Below are 16,298 nucleotides of genomic sequence, written 5' to 3' on the forward strand. Positions count from 1 at the left end.
CACAATAAATACAAAAGATATAAAGTACTCAGGAATAACTCTAACAAAAGATATACAAAACCTTTTTATAGAAAATTGTCAAACATTATTAAACAGAATTAAAAAGTCCTGAAAAAAATGAAGAGATATACAATGTTCATGGATGGAAAGACTAAATAATATACCAATGTTAATTTCTCCAAATTAGTCTACATATTAAATATAATTCCAACCAAAATATCAATCCAATTGCTTGTGTAAGTTAATAAGTGGATATTAAACCCATATATAATAATCCATATATAACTCATATATATAACGCATGAATTAAAATAGAATTTTATGAAGAAGAAGAACAGTGTGGAGGTAGGGGATGCATACCTTATATGACCAATGAAATGAAGTAGAAATCCAAGAAAAAAATCCGTGGTGGCATCCCCAAAATCAAAGACAGAGTTGGTTATTCATGTGAGAAAACACTAAATTTAAATAAAATTAAGTATTTATCTCATGTGAGCCAAAAATAAATTTCAGGACAACTAAGGACCTACATATTTTCAACCATACCTTTAAAACTGTAAGAAGAAAATGTAGTGTGTGTGTGTGTGTGTGTGTGTGTGTGTGTGTGTGTGTTACCTCAGGATAGGGAAGAATTTCTCAAATAAGACACCAAAGCACACAACAAAAATTGATAAATTTTCCCATATTAACGTTTGTGTTTCAAAATATCACAAGGAGAAAAGACAATACTTGGACCAAGTTATTTGCAATACATATACAAATATATATGTACTTCTTACAGGTAAATTTTTTAAAATAAATAATCTAATATAAAAATGGACAATCCCTTTACGGTACAGGAAACCTAAATGGCCAATAAAGATAGGAAAAGATGTTTTAAGTTCACTATTATTAAAGGAATACAACTTAAAACTACAGAAAGTCACCTATCACACTAATGAAAATTTAAAACTCTGCTAACTCTAAATTTTGTGATAATGGGTAGAAACTGGAACTCCTGTACACTACTAGTAGAATGTAACTTGTCATCATTCTCTAGGGCAGCTTCTCAATATTAAGTAAGATTCAACATGCTCATACTCTACAACACAGCAATTCCACTTCTAGGTATATTATAGAGGCAATATCTTTCGTAACAACAAAGATTTGGAAACAACCTAAATGTTCTAAAATAGTTTAGTGGGTAAGTAAGTTTGGTTTTTATAGTGTTGCATTATTTTACAATTGATGTAAAATTTAAAAAGCATTACAAGTTGTTTATGGATATTTGTTTATCAAATTATAAAGAAATTTTTGGAAATAAGTATCAAGTTCATGATCATGTTATTTCATGGAAAGAAAGACACAGGAAACTTCAACTGCTTGACTTCTTTTATAAAACAATAAATCTAAAACAAAAATGTTGGTAAACTTAAGTAGAAAGTATATGAGTATTCATTGTATATTTAAAATATGTCATAACTTGAAAAAAACTTTTTTACTCCAAGGGTGCCTGGGTGGCTCATTTGGTTAAGCATGTGACTCCGGTTCAGGTCATGATCTCACGGTTCATGAGTTCGAGCCCCGCGTTGGTCTCTGTGCTGACAGCTCAGAGGCTGGAACCTGCTTTGGGTTCTGTCTCCCTCTCTCTCTGCCCCTCCGCCACTGGCACATGCTCGCTCTCTCTCTCAAAAATAAATAAACATTTTTTAAAAAATTTAAAAAAACCTTTTTACTCCAACATTCAAATTTTGCTTTTAAAGAAATAAAACCATTCTGACATGTCAGTTCATCTATTCCTTCCGGCCTTACAGTTTTATAGTCATTTTTGCAATATTATCTTATTTTTGTGTTTAGGGAGTAATATCAATAAAAAATAGCAAAGTGGGTTCTGTTTATTGTTTGATCTTAAAATTTTTGTTTTATTAAATAATCTCTATGCCCAACGCACAGCTCAAATTCATGACCCAAGATCAAGAGTCACGTGCCCTACTGCCTGGAACCAACCAGGTGCCCTTTTTTTGTCTTTTAAAGTGGTTACTTCTAGTGCTTTCTCACAAAAATTAGAATTTTTATTTTAGTTTTTCTTTTTGAGAAGTAGTGGTATTACTTTCTATTTTTAGAGTCATGTAGACTATTAAAATCATTTTACCAGAACCCTATAATATCATTGGTAGAGTTTTAAAAAATGTATTTTCCATTTTTTGTTTGGCTATCAGAGCCCTCATCTTGCAGCTTCCCTAAGCCAGTCAAGAAAAAGAAATTATATTCATACCCTTTGTGCAAGAAAGATACAGTTCTGCTGACCAGATTCCTCTATCTCACGCTTCTTTCTCTTTCATATCCACTACATGCCATTTTATGTAATAAATTTCAGCCTCCAACTTACAAATAATCATATTAAATTATACACTGAATAAAAAGGAAGAAAATCATAGCCATAGCTCTCCAGGAACCTGGATTGAATGGCAAGAGCTACTTCTCCCGTGCTGTTATAAGTCTCCACCAAACAAAATTAATTTGCAAGACACTTTTCTACTTTCAGTTTCCCATAAATTGTACCCCAGTTAAGTTACCTGAAGTAATGGGAGGGAAATTTTAGTGATTCATTTATATTTTATGAGAAACTAGATTGACATTTTTATCCCTCCCTACATATCTTCACCCTAAATCAACTGTCCGCTATGTCATTGTTCTTTAACATCATAGAATTCACATGCTTTTTTTAAATCTGATCTGGGGAAAATTTCAAAATATAAATGCCAACTTTGTTCCTCATCTCGAAAGTTTGCAAGAAAAGGAGGAAATATGAAAATCACTAAGGGAGAAAGTGCTTGTGTGGAAGAAGTAACATTTTCCTTTCCTTTAAAAACATTGCTTTTAGGGAATATTCACCTGCTGGAGTATTACATGGATGTCAATCGTTCAACTGTGGCTGAGGTTTACAAGAATAGGAGATGGATGTCACAACTTCTGGTTTATATGGTATGCTAAGTAAGGGTCAACTCTGGGTCAAATTTGCCAGTTGGATATATTCTAAGAGTTGCCCATGGAATTGATTATTTATAATCTTTTTCTGATTAGTGTAGAAAATTTGGAAAACATAGTTAGGTTATGATGTTTTCACTTAGCCTTGCATTGTAAACACAACATCTTAAATAAGAATAAGTCTTTAAAAGTTTTAAAGTTTTCAGATTTGAAACTAGACCCAAATGGAAATAAAATTTTAATAAAATGAATAAGTATGCCCCAGTCATGTTTTACTGGAATAGTTGGATGTACTTGAAAATACTTCTCAAAAATAACATTCTATTATGTTTGGAAGTATTAAATAGTCTCAGTGCAGTTCAGCAATCATTTATTGGGAATTCACTGAGAGCCAAATTGTTCTTGCTCTTCCTGTCCCCTCTAGTTCTTTTTGTCACAGAACTGAGAAAAATAATTAGCCCCCTATAGAGTCATAAACAAAGATCAGTTAGGGAGCAATATATTAAATTCCATTTGGTGCTGTTTCCCAAGTTCCATTAGAATCATTATTTGTCTTGCACACTAATCCAGTGATTGGTTGTGAGGTGCATTTCAGTGTTTGCGCAAATGCTTATTTGTTTCATTTCCAATTCCTGGAACAGTACAGGCAGTCCTCGTTTATGTACACAGTGCATTTCTGGAAACCACAACATATAGGGATCTTTTGTAACACAGATCATTTCCCCCTTAAGACTAGTGTCATAAGAGTCATAGTCCTAAATAAGGGACACAAAAACAAATAAACTGTAGCTATTTTCAGCTAACTAACCGTAAAAGCAAAGATTCAACAATGAGATACATCCATAATAATTTGAACAGAGAAAACCATAATTCATATCTTATAAAATGAACATGGGGCTTCCATATACTTTGATTATACAGTAGACAATGTACCTACAGCACATTAAAAAATGAAATTCAGCTATCATAGACTGATCACAAATGAATTTAATAAATTCAATTAGCATTAATTTTCTCTTCCTTTCTAGAAATTCAAAAGGGAGGAAAACTTGTTTTGACTGGCCTAAATCTTAAAAAAATTAAAAATCAACAAGGAATCTACAAATGTGTCTCCACTTTTTTTTCTTTATAAATATCGGGGCGCCTGGGTGGCGCAGTCGGTTAAGCGTCCGACTTCAGCCAGGTCACGATCTCGCGGTCCGTGAGTTCGAGCCCCGCATCAGGCTCTGGGCTGATGGCTCAGAGCCTGGAGCCTGTTTCCGATTCTGTGTCTCCCTCTCTCTCTGCTCCTCCCCCGTTCATGCTCTGTCTCTCTCTGTCCCAAAAATAAAAAATAAACGTTGAAAAAAAAAATTTAAAAAAAAAAAAAAAATAAATATCTATATACAGTTATTGAAAACCCCTCCACAGAGTAGAAGGGAGAATTTAGTGAGTGATTTTAAAGATGATTATAAGAAAAAAGATGATAATGGCAATGGTAGGGACCTCCTTTCCCTTTAACGCCTCCCAGTGCCTCAGCATATTCAAAGCTACCTTTGTGGCTGTTCTGAGGTCACCACATTGCTGCAGGTGTCTCATACCATCTCCTTCCTGATGCACTGGCACTGCCAATGCAGATTTCAGACTTGGATAAGGACAGGACATGGTAGATTAAAAACGTCTTCAAATTCTTTGCTACTCTTTCCAGACTCTTCTCCCTTGCCTTGAATCTCAGTGGTCTTAGTGACTTACTAGATCAATGTGGCAAAAGTAGCATTCTGACACTCATGAGGCTAGGTCATAAGAAGTCTTGCAGCTTTTTTTCTAGGCCCCTTAGAGGACTCTTTTTTGTTAGTCAGCTTCTGTGCTGTGAAGAAGCCCAAGAAACCCTGTGAAGAGGTCCACATGGAGAGGAACAGAGGCCCCTAACCAACAGCTAAGCTCCCAGTCTCCATAGTGTGCTATATTGCAAGAATGAACTGTCTTCCACCATACCACCTGATACCATGTGGAGCAGAGAAGAGCAGTCCCTGCTGAGTCTTACCCAAATTGCACATTTATGAGCAATTAACAGAATAGAAGTAAATGATTGTTGTGGGTTGAAGCCACAACACAATTGTAGGGCGGTTTGTTATGCAGCAATAGATAACTGGAAGGGGGCGAAAGAGAAGAAAACTTTAATGTTTCATGCCTGGATGAACAAAAGGATAATACTGTTTCCAGGAGAGAAGTCAATGGAAAACAGTGAAGGTAGAACATTTGACTGGAATAGTATGGAAAACTTGGGTGTATGAAGGGTATTGCTGGGGATCAGTGAGAATTATAGTTAGGATTTAGTATTGTTTACTTTATTATCCATAGTAGCATATCAGCCTCTATAACATCCAATTAAATCTAATGTGAATTGCAAGTTTATTTAAAAGTATACATGACAGGAAGGGGAAGCTTTTCAGAAAATAATACTGGACCATTAAGTAATTTGACTGGAGAGTGTATAATTACCTTTTATAAGATATGAATTATGCAAATAATGAATCAGATCAATATCGGTCTTGAATTCTTCCGAGGAAGCAAATTAGCATAAAATTCATGAAATGGCAACATTCAAACTTCTTTAACTTTCTCTTTGTCTCTGACAGGTTTAAGGGGGCTTTCAGATTTTGTACACCTAATTAATGTCCTGCAGATCATATATTGATATATTATCTATAAATAAGTAATATGTCTAAAAAGTTTTTGCTGAAATTATCCCTGTAGGTGGTTGCATTTAAATGCTCTACTTGGTCATGCACTGTAACTGTATGAAAATTGTAAGCTTCTTTTTTATCTAAAAGTAGGTAATCATTAAGTAATTTATCACTTTAATCAATAACTTTAGAGATAAACCATTGCTAGAATAATACAAAACTAAACAGTTGGGTAGAACTACAACTTTCACCCTTGCTTATAGCTCATAAGGTCAAATAATTTCCAAGAAATAACCTTCATCAACCCATTCAGTGTGGGAGATTTGCATTCTGCACTCTATCTACTTTGTTAGAGAGGATTATGGCAACGATTTAAAAAAAAAAAGACTTCAGTAAATAGACTATAAAGTTGAAATTGGAGTTATTTCTATTTAATCTTTTCACGTGTCAAGAAGTTCTAAGGACATAACTCACAGCATCATTCTAGTGAACTAAGAGTCAATGTATTTTTACAGCACTTAACTTTATGTGGAATGGCTTTCACCTTTTCCAGAATAGGTCGAAATAAGAAAAAATATTGGAATCCCTTTCATCTCCTATCTCATCAACTGTAAATATTTTTTACATGCACATTGCCTGGAACATCTTAGGAAAGAAAGGAGAAATACGGGGAAGGAGGCAGAGAGGGCTCCCTTAGAAACTTGCTTTTGTATTACCTTAAGGTTTAACCTGAGACGTTTGTGCTAAGTCTTTGTGATTTACAAAATGCAAATAGACACTTGTACCTGTAGGATAATATGTCATAGATTGGGAAGGTATAATTTCAACAGGGGAAATCTGGTTTGAAATACTAAGCATGTCTCTTCCCTCATTATCATTAATGCTGTGTGGGTCTGTCGCTTAGATGGCATGACTTTTATTAGGGCTATGTCCTCATAACCATGCCAAAAATTGATGCTGCAGATATGACAGAAAAAGTAATACCATTTACCATTCTGCTAGGTGACTAACATAGCACTGAGCAGAGCTGGGTTTTCACTTATAAATCTTTAAAGGGCTTGGGTTATACATAAACTGAATCTATTCTCTGTACTATATAATATCAGATCAGTTGATACCAAGAGTAGTTATAACAAGGATCATGATAACTACCAGTTAGTGAGTGGCCATAAGTACCAGGGTCCCAGGCACTTTGTTGAGCTCCTATTTTGAGGATAGAGAAGTAGAGGTTAAATAACTTTGTAAAGAATGGATTAGGATTTCAACTCTAGACCTTTAGTCTCCAAAATTCCTTCTCTTTCCACAACCCCTACTTTATATTCAGAAACACTATCTTCACTGAAAAATTGTCAAGTAACCATTACCATGAAGAGTATTTGGTATAGAGTACTTGTGAGCTCCCAAATTTATTTAGAGAGAACTACCATTAAAGTTTTCCTATGAAAGTCCAATCATGAGAACTCATTTCTTCTTTCTTTATCAAAGTCAATTAGATTTTTTTTTTTATAATTTATGTAATTTATGTCCTAAATTTGAGGACTCGAAGAGCAAATGTTGGATCTCAGAATTTCAGGACAGGATTGGTTCATTTCTTCCACGCTTACTATGTGTCAAGCACAGGATTTGACACAGAGGTTATAATAATAATGACATACAGGTAGCCTTGACCTTAATGGGCCCACAGTGATGCCTCTCCTTTAAAGTCCAATGAAACAAAATGCAATAATGTTATTGGGGTAGGGAGAATTTATCAAAGGGAGCAAATGACACTAACCATTTGGAGGCCCTGAAAATTTGGGGGGGGGGGTCTTAAAATTTTTTGGAGATCTTAAAATTTTTGAACTACAAAATTCAGCACCAGATTATTTTAGGGCAGATAAAAATATTGACCTCTCTCAGGACCGACACTTAGGCCACCCCTTTCAAAATAATCATTCTGTCAAAATACCATTCTGTTATGAATTTCCAGACAGAAACTGAAGCTCACTGATGCACTTTCAGTTCCATCAAAGGAATAGAAAAGAGAAAAATTTAAGAGAAGCTTTGGACATGGTTGGGTACTCTTAGATATGGTTACTACTTACTACATCTTAATTCTGTTTGCAAATATTCTTGATAGTGGATTAGGAGAAATTAGGATGTGGTATAGTAAAGCATGTTTCCGCCAGGAGAAGCAGTTCAATCTGTGACCCGTGACGTAGATTTTCTTATCTAGTACTTTTTTGGGAAAACTTTCCTCTGCTACACTTCCATATAACTGTCAAGACATCGTCCTATTTATTCCTCCTGCTCTGTGCTTCTAATTCATGTGTCTCCTTCAAGTTAGGGAAATAGGCTACCCCTAGAGCAAAAATATTACTGACAATGCCAAAGCGAAGACAGTTGTAATGGGAAATACCTTGACACTATTGCAGGTACCGCCAGTGCGGCTGTTTCTGGCTATCAGTTAGGAACTGGCAGATGTTAAATTGACATATGTTAGGAAATAGCTTTTGGAGACTCATGTTTCAAAACGTATAAAAGAAAAACAGATGATACCACTTTTTTTTTTCCTTTGGCTTAAACGGGATAACTAGAAAACCACACCAGATGTGTTAAGATGTTTGTCTTTAAAAACATTTTGTTTCCTGAGAAAGAACGAGCTAAAGCAGGAGTGTGAGATGTGCTCCTCAGGGTATACGTTAGTCTTCTTTCATAGACTTTAAGTTTCTATTTTGATTAAAATATTTGACCGAAATTGATGGGCAAAAAGCCAAAACAATGAATTCAATATTTCTATGGTTGCTCTAGATTTTAGAAACTGATGAGTTAACTCAGTTCCCCATAAAAATTGGTTAGTGGGAGATCAAAATAGAATCCTGAGGGAAAACACATCATGGAGAGGCCCAAAATATGTAAAACAATTGAATATGATAACTGAATAAGAATTTAAATGTTACTTTCATTTGCTTTATTTTTGTCTTAAATAATTCACTGTCACATTGGTAAGGTATTAACACAAGAAAACATACTTAGGTAATTGGCATTTTCTCTGTAGAGATTACAGTGACAAGGACATTTGTTGTTTTTGCCTGTTTTGTCATTCTCCTCCTTCAGGTGACAACACTTTTAATATATATTTGAGGGACCATCCTTTTCTACACTCCATGGAGCTATTTTCCACAACTGACCTGCCAAGTCTCCGGGGGTGAGTATGTGATCTGAGATTGGCCAGTGAGTGAATTCTAACCTCATGGCTACAATGATTGATTCAGCACTGAACACATGACCTAAGTTAGGCAGAAAGATGCATTCTTGGGGCTTTTGGTACGGTCATGAGAAAAACAAGGCCTCTCTGCCTGTTGAAATTCAACTTGTTGGATTTAATCATTGAGCTACTGGAAGATATTTTGCCACCATGAAAGAAGTATATATTCAAAAATTAAGACAACGTAGTGAAAATCAAGGGAATGGAGAGCAAGGGGAAAGAGAGATAAAGAGAAATTGAACAATGATCTTATCTTTAGCTTGTGGATCCAATCTATTCTTGAACTTTTAATTAGTTGAGCTAATTCTCCTCATTGCTTAAGCCCAGTTTGGACCAAGTTTCATTCAGTTGCCATCAAGAGAGCATGACAACAACATGAGAAGTCACTTTAGGCTGAGGAGATAAAGGAAGTTTCCATGGAGGAAATACCACTGGGCAGGATCTTGAAGGAAACTAGAATGGAGTAAGCAGAGATGGAGAGAAGGGCATTACTGATGGTGCAGCTGCATGACCCAAGGCATTGGGGTCAATCTGAGAAGGGAAGTTGCCCTAAGGTCACTGAAGCTCAGGATACATGAATGACCCAGGTTGCATCTTGGTGCCAGTCACCCCATCTAGACTCCAAACAGCCCTGTCAACTGCACAGTACTCCATGGTGTGGAATTTACTCTTCTAAAAAGAATGAAGGTGCTTTCATGTGAGGAGACACACAGTCTAGAGAATCTGTGTACACTGGCAATAGAGACATAAGCAGAGGGACCAGCCTATAAAGGTGGGAACCCACATCCACAGTCTGAAATTCCTGGCCCCACCATGATGGAAAACGTGCCTATTATATATTGGTTGCTCAAGGAGAACTATCGAAATCTAGACCCGCTGAGAAAGGTCACCACTGAGGATAACGGCTTTCTAACATTTTTGAGCGCAGTAAGAGATATGTTAGAACACATATGCATATAAAAAAATCAAACAAAAGATCACACAACAGGACTTACCTTTACTACTGGTTACGTACTCTGAAATTTTCTGTTCTGTGTGGTTTTCTCTCTTTCTTGAATGCCAGTTGGATTCACTAACTTGATTGCGTGGCCCACTTTCAAAATAGCAATTTGAAAAACACGGACCTAAAATAGCTGTCAGGAAGCACCAGCAGATGTCACTGTAGGTGACCACACTACTGTGACAGCTGCAGCAGGTGACCATAGCAACAGCTGCTCCCTGCAGGGAACCACTGCATCTGCTGCAGTGTGTTTGTTTTTATTTAATTTGTGTATAGGTCATATAGTCGTAAGGTCTCACATTTCAAAAATATAAAGGGCACACAGTGAAAACTCTGCTTCCCATTCCTGCCTCTCAGCTACCCTGCTCAGGGGCAAATCAATGTCACTAGTTTCTTCTGTTGTCTTCTAAAGATATCTCCTGCATATACTAGTATAGACACACCCATTCTCTTTTTCCTTCTTTTACACAAAGGAGCATAACACTGTTCTGGACCTTCCCTGTCTCTCCTTAGCATATAGATTCTTGCACCAATACAGAAAACTCCACTCTGTTTATGACTGCATAGTATTCCACTGTACCAAGTACCATTGTTGAACCAGACACCTGCTGACTGTACCTTTAGGTTATTTCTGATATTCTTATCTCACAAACAATGCTGTATTGAAGAACTCTGTTGACTCATCAACTCCCAAATAAAAGAATATTGATCCTAACGTCCTTAGAAATGGAATTCCTGAGTCAAAGAGTAGATACATTTGTAAGTTTGATACATATTGTCAAATTGCTTTCCAGAATCTACTAGTCTAGTTTCAACAAGCTTTCACTTGAATGTTCTTAAAAATACTGTTAAGTTTCCTGATCTTTGCCAATTGATAGGTGAATGATATCTCAATATGTTTTTAACTAACATTTCTTTTATTGTGAAAGAGATTGAGCTTTTTCCCAAGAACCAATGGTATATTTCCTGTTACTCTTTTTTTCCACATCCTTTACATCTGCTTTAAAGAGCAACCATGAGCTGTCAAGTAGAAAAGGCACTAGCTCTTGCTTGTCTAAATAGCAAGTAATTGTGTATTTATTGAGCAAAAACTAGACCTTGCAGAGCACTGCGCAAAGTACTATGAAGTAGATGAAAAATCTACGCTAACAATGATTAATCTGTGTGGAGCCAACCTAATTATTCCAGCTGCTTTCATAGCCAACACTCTTAAAGTGCAAACAGCCACTAGTCAATTATCAACCACTGTGGCAGATAAAACTATCCATCATCTAAATCCCAATTAGGAACAAATACCACACTAGGTTATGGTAATACAAAATGAACAAGACAGAATTTGGAGGGAAAAAATAAAACCAAGAGACAAAATTAAAGGTATTTTGTACTGAAAGCTGTCCATGGTACAACAAGGGATAAGGTCAGGAGTGGTCACTTCTGCTGGGGTGGAAAAGTTGACGAATCAGGGTCCATAATGCGGGGGCTCCTTGATGTCACATCCCTCCCCATCTCACCATCCTTGCTTGAATTCTCAAAACATGTGATTGTCTCCAAAGTTAATCTTAACTTTGCTCATTTCTTCAAATTAATTGTGCATTTGCCTTACATTTATCACTTATTTTCCTTGTAAGTTGTAACCATCTAAAAAGCAAGGAGTCAGTCTTACTCATGCGAATGCCTGTACAACGTAGGCAATCAGAAGGTATTCCTGAATCGGTAAAATGATGGGTGGAGGGGTGAATACATTCCTTCCAAAAGGCCTTCTCTAGCCATGGTTACCCTACTTACTGCATTATCAGTCAGCCAAAGCCATTCTTCGCAGGTGCAACACCCTGAAGATGTCAAAGCCAGACCCAACATCTACTCGGAAGACACTGAGGAACGTATCTCTCTAGGTATGTCAATTATGGAACAACCACTGACTCTGGAATGCTATCAGGACCCTAGATTATCGAATGGCTGCATCTGTGTCAGGTGGGTTTTAGGATTTTTATAATATCTCAAAGGGTTATTTAATTCATCATTTTGGAAAATGGATTAAGTAAATAGTAAGATGTATACTAAACTGCCAACTTAGGTATAGGGCTATGTATATATAAACCATACAGGATGGTTTATGAGAATAATATGTCTAGTCTAGGTACGGTCTTACTAACTTTAATCTCACTTTACCTGAAAGCTCTATGACTATAATATGCATATACATACGTACATTTTTCAAACAATAAATGACTGGTGTGTCTGCTACTGATCTTAAAAGGGGTTACAACCTTGAACCATCAGCGATAAGATCCCTGACTTAGTTCTTCAAGCCTTAAGTTTAAGGACACTTCCAGACTTCTCCCAAATCTCTCTTATCATTCTTCTCTACTTGACTCCAATGGCTATGCTGACCACTGGAATACTTAAACCAATTTGGTCACATGGCTGGCTCACTCTTGGCTCCTCTGACCATTGGGTTTAATGATTGCTGTGGCTTATGCTTTAGAACATTGCAAAGATATGTGTTTTCTGTTATTTGTTTTGAGGCTAGGAAGAATAGCTTACAGATGAGAGTTACTTTTTCTGAGTTCTTTTCCTCTTTCGTGCAACAATTTCCCTAGCACCCTGGCCCACAGTTATGACTTTGGAACCAAAGGCTGCAGAAATTAAATGAAAATCTTTGTCTTTTTGACTCACTGTTTCTGAGTCAATGGGAGCCATGTTTCTCCTCCTTTCTTAGTTAGCTTTTGTCATCAGTGTTGTTAATAGCAAAATGAGAGAAGAAACCTCTTGTGGAATTTTTAAAAAACTTTGTGCTTCTTTCTGTGTGTATTTATTTATTATTATGGCTAAACTAAAACTTTGCATCACTTCCAACACTAAAGTTACTTTTTGGGGATTTCACCTGTTACTTATTTGAGACCATAAAGAGTCTAGGAGCAAAGCTGGAACTCATAAATATCGTACCAATGCTCAGACCTGCCAGGCCAGCTACCATATATAACCCTTATGTTGTACCCAGTAGGTCAACCCACAGACCTCAAATGACAGCTATATGGTGTGTTCCAAGTAACCTGCGTGCCAAGGAAAAGTCTAGGTATGTTAGATATATAGCCTTTGATTCTTTTCTGTACCCAGGATATCTTCACATTAATAAAGCAAACCAACAGCAAATATTTCAACCTTCTCGGACTGCACTTTAAAGTTTGGAAAGGAAAGGAAACTTTTGTTTAAAAAAAAATTCATTCTGGTAGAGTTCAAAATTACCTGAAACTATAAAATGTGGGGACAATTTTGATTCTCATTTTACATTAAAAATGCTCCCAGAAGAGAGAGAATTTTAAGTTATGAAAATACCTCATTTATCTCTGTGACATTTATAGAGTATTTTTATTAGATATAATTTCATTTTTGTTAATGTAGGCTCTCAGCTCCATCAAATGCTTAATGCAGTAAAAGTTTTAAGACCATATTTATTATCAGAGGCATGCATCAGTTTTGATGGTAATATTTTCAAAAGCGAAACTAAAGTCATGATGAGAGATTCTCTCTGCTTAGCAATACTGTAATCTGATACATTCTTACATCTCTGGTTCTTCCTTATTTGCAATAGCCATTCCAAATGAAACAAATGGTAACATTAAATCTTGGAGGCAATAATAAGCCAGGGATGTTCACAAATCCCATGAATTGTGGTGAACTATATGTAAATACATGGTTATGGTAACACTTTCCATCATGAAGAGGAGTCAGAGATGAGTAACAGCTCTAATTTGTTGTCATTCATGGAGGTTCTCTTTTTCCGAGGATATTTGGTTTTAGAAAAAGTACTTTCAAAGGGACAATGCTTTGTGTTCACCTAGTCCTATTTCATTTTCTCTTCCTGAACACCAGCAAAATAGCATTTTATAACTTTCCTTGTAGTTAGATTGTGGCCCTGTGGCTGATTGTAGTCGGTGATCTGTAAGTGGAGTTAAAGGTGCCTCTGGCACAGAAATCAGGGTCACATGTTGAGACCTCAGAACCACGGAATGGAAGCTTCCTGAATCCCTGAGTCACTACATAGCTGACAGTATCATTCTTACATTAGAATTGTTATCAACAGGAAACAAACCTTTGTTGTGTTAAGTGATAGAGATTCTAGGATTAGTTTGTTACTGTCCTAAATCAACTGGGATAACAAATTTTCAATATAAGTACTAGAAAAAATGATTTGACTGGAACTTTACCTTTAAAAAAAAAAAGGTTGAAGATCAGTTCATTTTCTTTTATAGTTAATAAAATATAGATTATGCTGTTATTATAATTATGCTTAAAATAGTGAAGGAATCAAATATTGGGATTTTGACACTTTTTAAAGTGTTTATTTATTTTGAGAGAGAGAGAGAGAGAATACGAGCAACCACACTGCACAGGGGAGGGGCAGAGAGAGAGAAGGAGAGAGAGAATCCCAAGCAGGCTCCGCTCTGTCAGTGCAGAGCTCAATGTGAGGCTCATGACCTAAGCCGAAAACTGTGAGTTCATGACCTGACCTGAAATCAAGTCTGATGCTTAACTGACAGAGCTGCCCAGGCATTTCTTGACATGTTTTTTCTTCTTTAAAATGCTTATTTAAATGTTTCTCTGCTGCACAAACAGCAGACAGCCTGACGTGGGGCTGGAACTAACGAGCTGTGAGATCATGACCTGAGCCAAAATTGATTGCTTAACTGACTAAGCCACCCAGGTGCCCCTTGACATGTTTTTACTTAAAAAAAATTTTTTAATGTTTTTTTTTGTGTTTTGTTTTTGTTTTTGTTTTTGTTTTTATGAGAGAGCGTGAGCAGGGGAGGGGCAGAGAGAGCAGGAGATACAGAATCCGAAGCAGGCTCCAGGCTCTGAGCTGTCAGCACAGAGCCTGACACAGGGCTCAAACCCATGAACTGTGAGATTATGATCTGAGCTGAATTCAATCGCTTAACCAACTGAACTACCCAGGCACCCCTTGACATGTTTTTTCTTAAGGACTCATATGTGCCTATTAGGCTTCACAAAATTATTTGAAGATGGAGTATGTCCCTTTATCACCATTTGGAATTACTAAATTGACATATAATACATGTCCATTTATACATCCTAAGGATTCCTCTTAGGTAAAGGTATGAAATTTAACCATCTGGAGAAAGTCTTACTTTTAGAAAGTTAACTAAGTGTTAGGTCCTTAGAAATCCTTTTGGAAGTTTTAGAAAAGTTTTTACAAAACATAATATTTTATATACTTCTTAAAAAGAATAGGTACTATCATTTTTACTGAACTTTAGGAAATTCCCTAATTCTCAATTTTTATCCAAAAATGTTTTAAAAATTAGAATTTATTTCAGGCTGCTCAACTAAAATCAGTAAAAAACATTCTTCTCTTTAGATACAAATAAACCCAGAAAGGAGGATCTGATGGGTTGGGTGACATCCCAAGACTCCACAAGGGTGTTTTGATACAGAAAGTGATATCAACTACAAAAAATTGAATGGAATTTCTGACACCTTTAATTCACAGTAATTACCACCTGTAACCAATACATTAAAAGAAGTTATTCAATAGGCAGTACTAAAAATCCATAATGATAGTATATACCACATAGAAAACGAGAAAAAATCCTTAGCCTATCTGATGGAATTCTTTTGAATACTAACACTTTGAGAAATATTCTTTGGAAAGCAAAAAATTCAATATTTTCCTTACCTCATCTCCCCAAATGTGATGTTGTCTCTTTAAACATTCTTAATTCTTAGACAAACTCCATGAAGAGCATAAAGACTTGATCCCTCATTAGGTATATGTAAATCTGATATTTCTGGTACACCTCACAAAGTTTTACAAAGGATTCATTGCACAAATTTCTTAGAAGTGTTGATTAGATCATTTGACCCATTAAACACAATTTTAATTTCACAGGAAAATTTTGGAAGTTTGTATATTTTGCTAATTTGATATGAGCATTATTAAGAGAGTTACAGTTAATCTAATTAATGTTATTTTAATTTACTGAACATGTATGACATTTACATAATTCAAATTCAGAAATTTTAGAAGGTATGCAAAATATAAAAGTCAGCCTTCCATCCATATTCCTCATCTGCCCCAGACCTACTCTGCTCTGCAGATAACCACTGTTGGATTTTTATGACTCATTCCAGTGTTGCTCCTCATGCATACAAGCATGTAGAGGTACACATACAGACCAGTGATGGTTTTCACTTTTAGCTTACTTGTCTTCTCTGTAGCAGTGAACAGGGCTCACTATGTTCTGCACCTGGAAACAGTCATTCCTTGGCTTTTCTCCCGTTCTTTTTTTTTTTTTTTTTTCTCCTGCATTACCAGCCACTCCTGCTCCATCTCCGCCATACGTATTGCTTCTTTGATGCCTCCCCTAAAACCAGTTCTTCTGTCTTCACATGATTT

The 16,298-nt window shown here is 36.1% G+C and overlaps 1 long non-coding RNA gene across 1 annotated transcript; it reads left to right on the forward strand.

Moving 5' to 3' along the window:
- The first annotated feature begins 2,869 nt into the window (after positions 1 to 2,869).
- On the forward strand, positions 2,870 to 11,845 carry LOC147584229 (uncharacterized). Its single transcript, XR_015255249.1, has 3 exons — positions 2,870 to 2,964; positions 8,730 to 8,820; positions 11,700 to 11,845. It is a non-coding gene; the product is annotated as an uncharacterized LOC147584229 (long non-coding RNA).
- The last annotated feature ends 4,453 nt before the right edge of the window (positions 11,846 to 16,298 follow it).

The sequence above is a fragment of the Puma concolor genome, chromosome A1 (assembly GCF_028749965.1).
Source record: "Puma concolor isolate L17-30 chromosome A1, mPumCon1.1.hap2, whole genome shotgun sequence".
In the NCBI taxonomy this organism is placed as follows: Eukaryota; Metazoa; Chordata; class Mammalia; order Carnivora; family Felidae; genus Puma; species Puma concolor.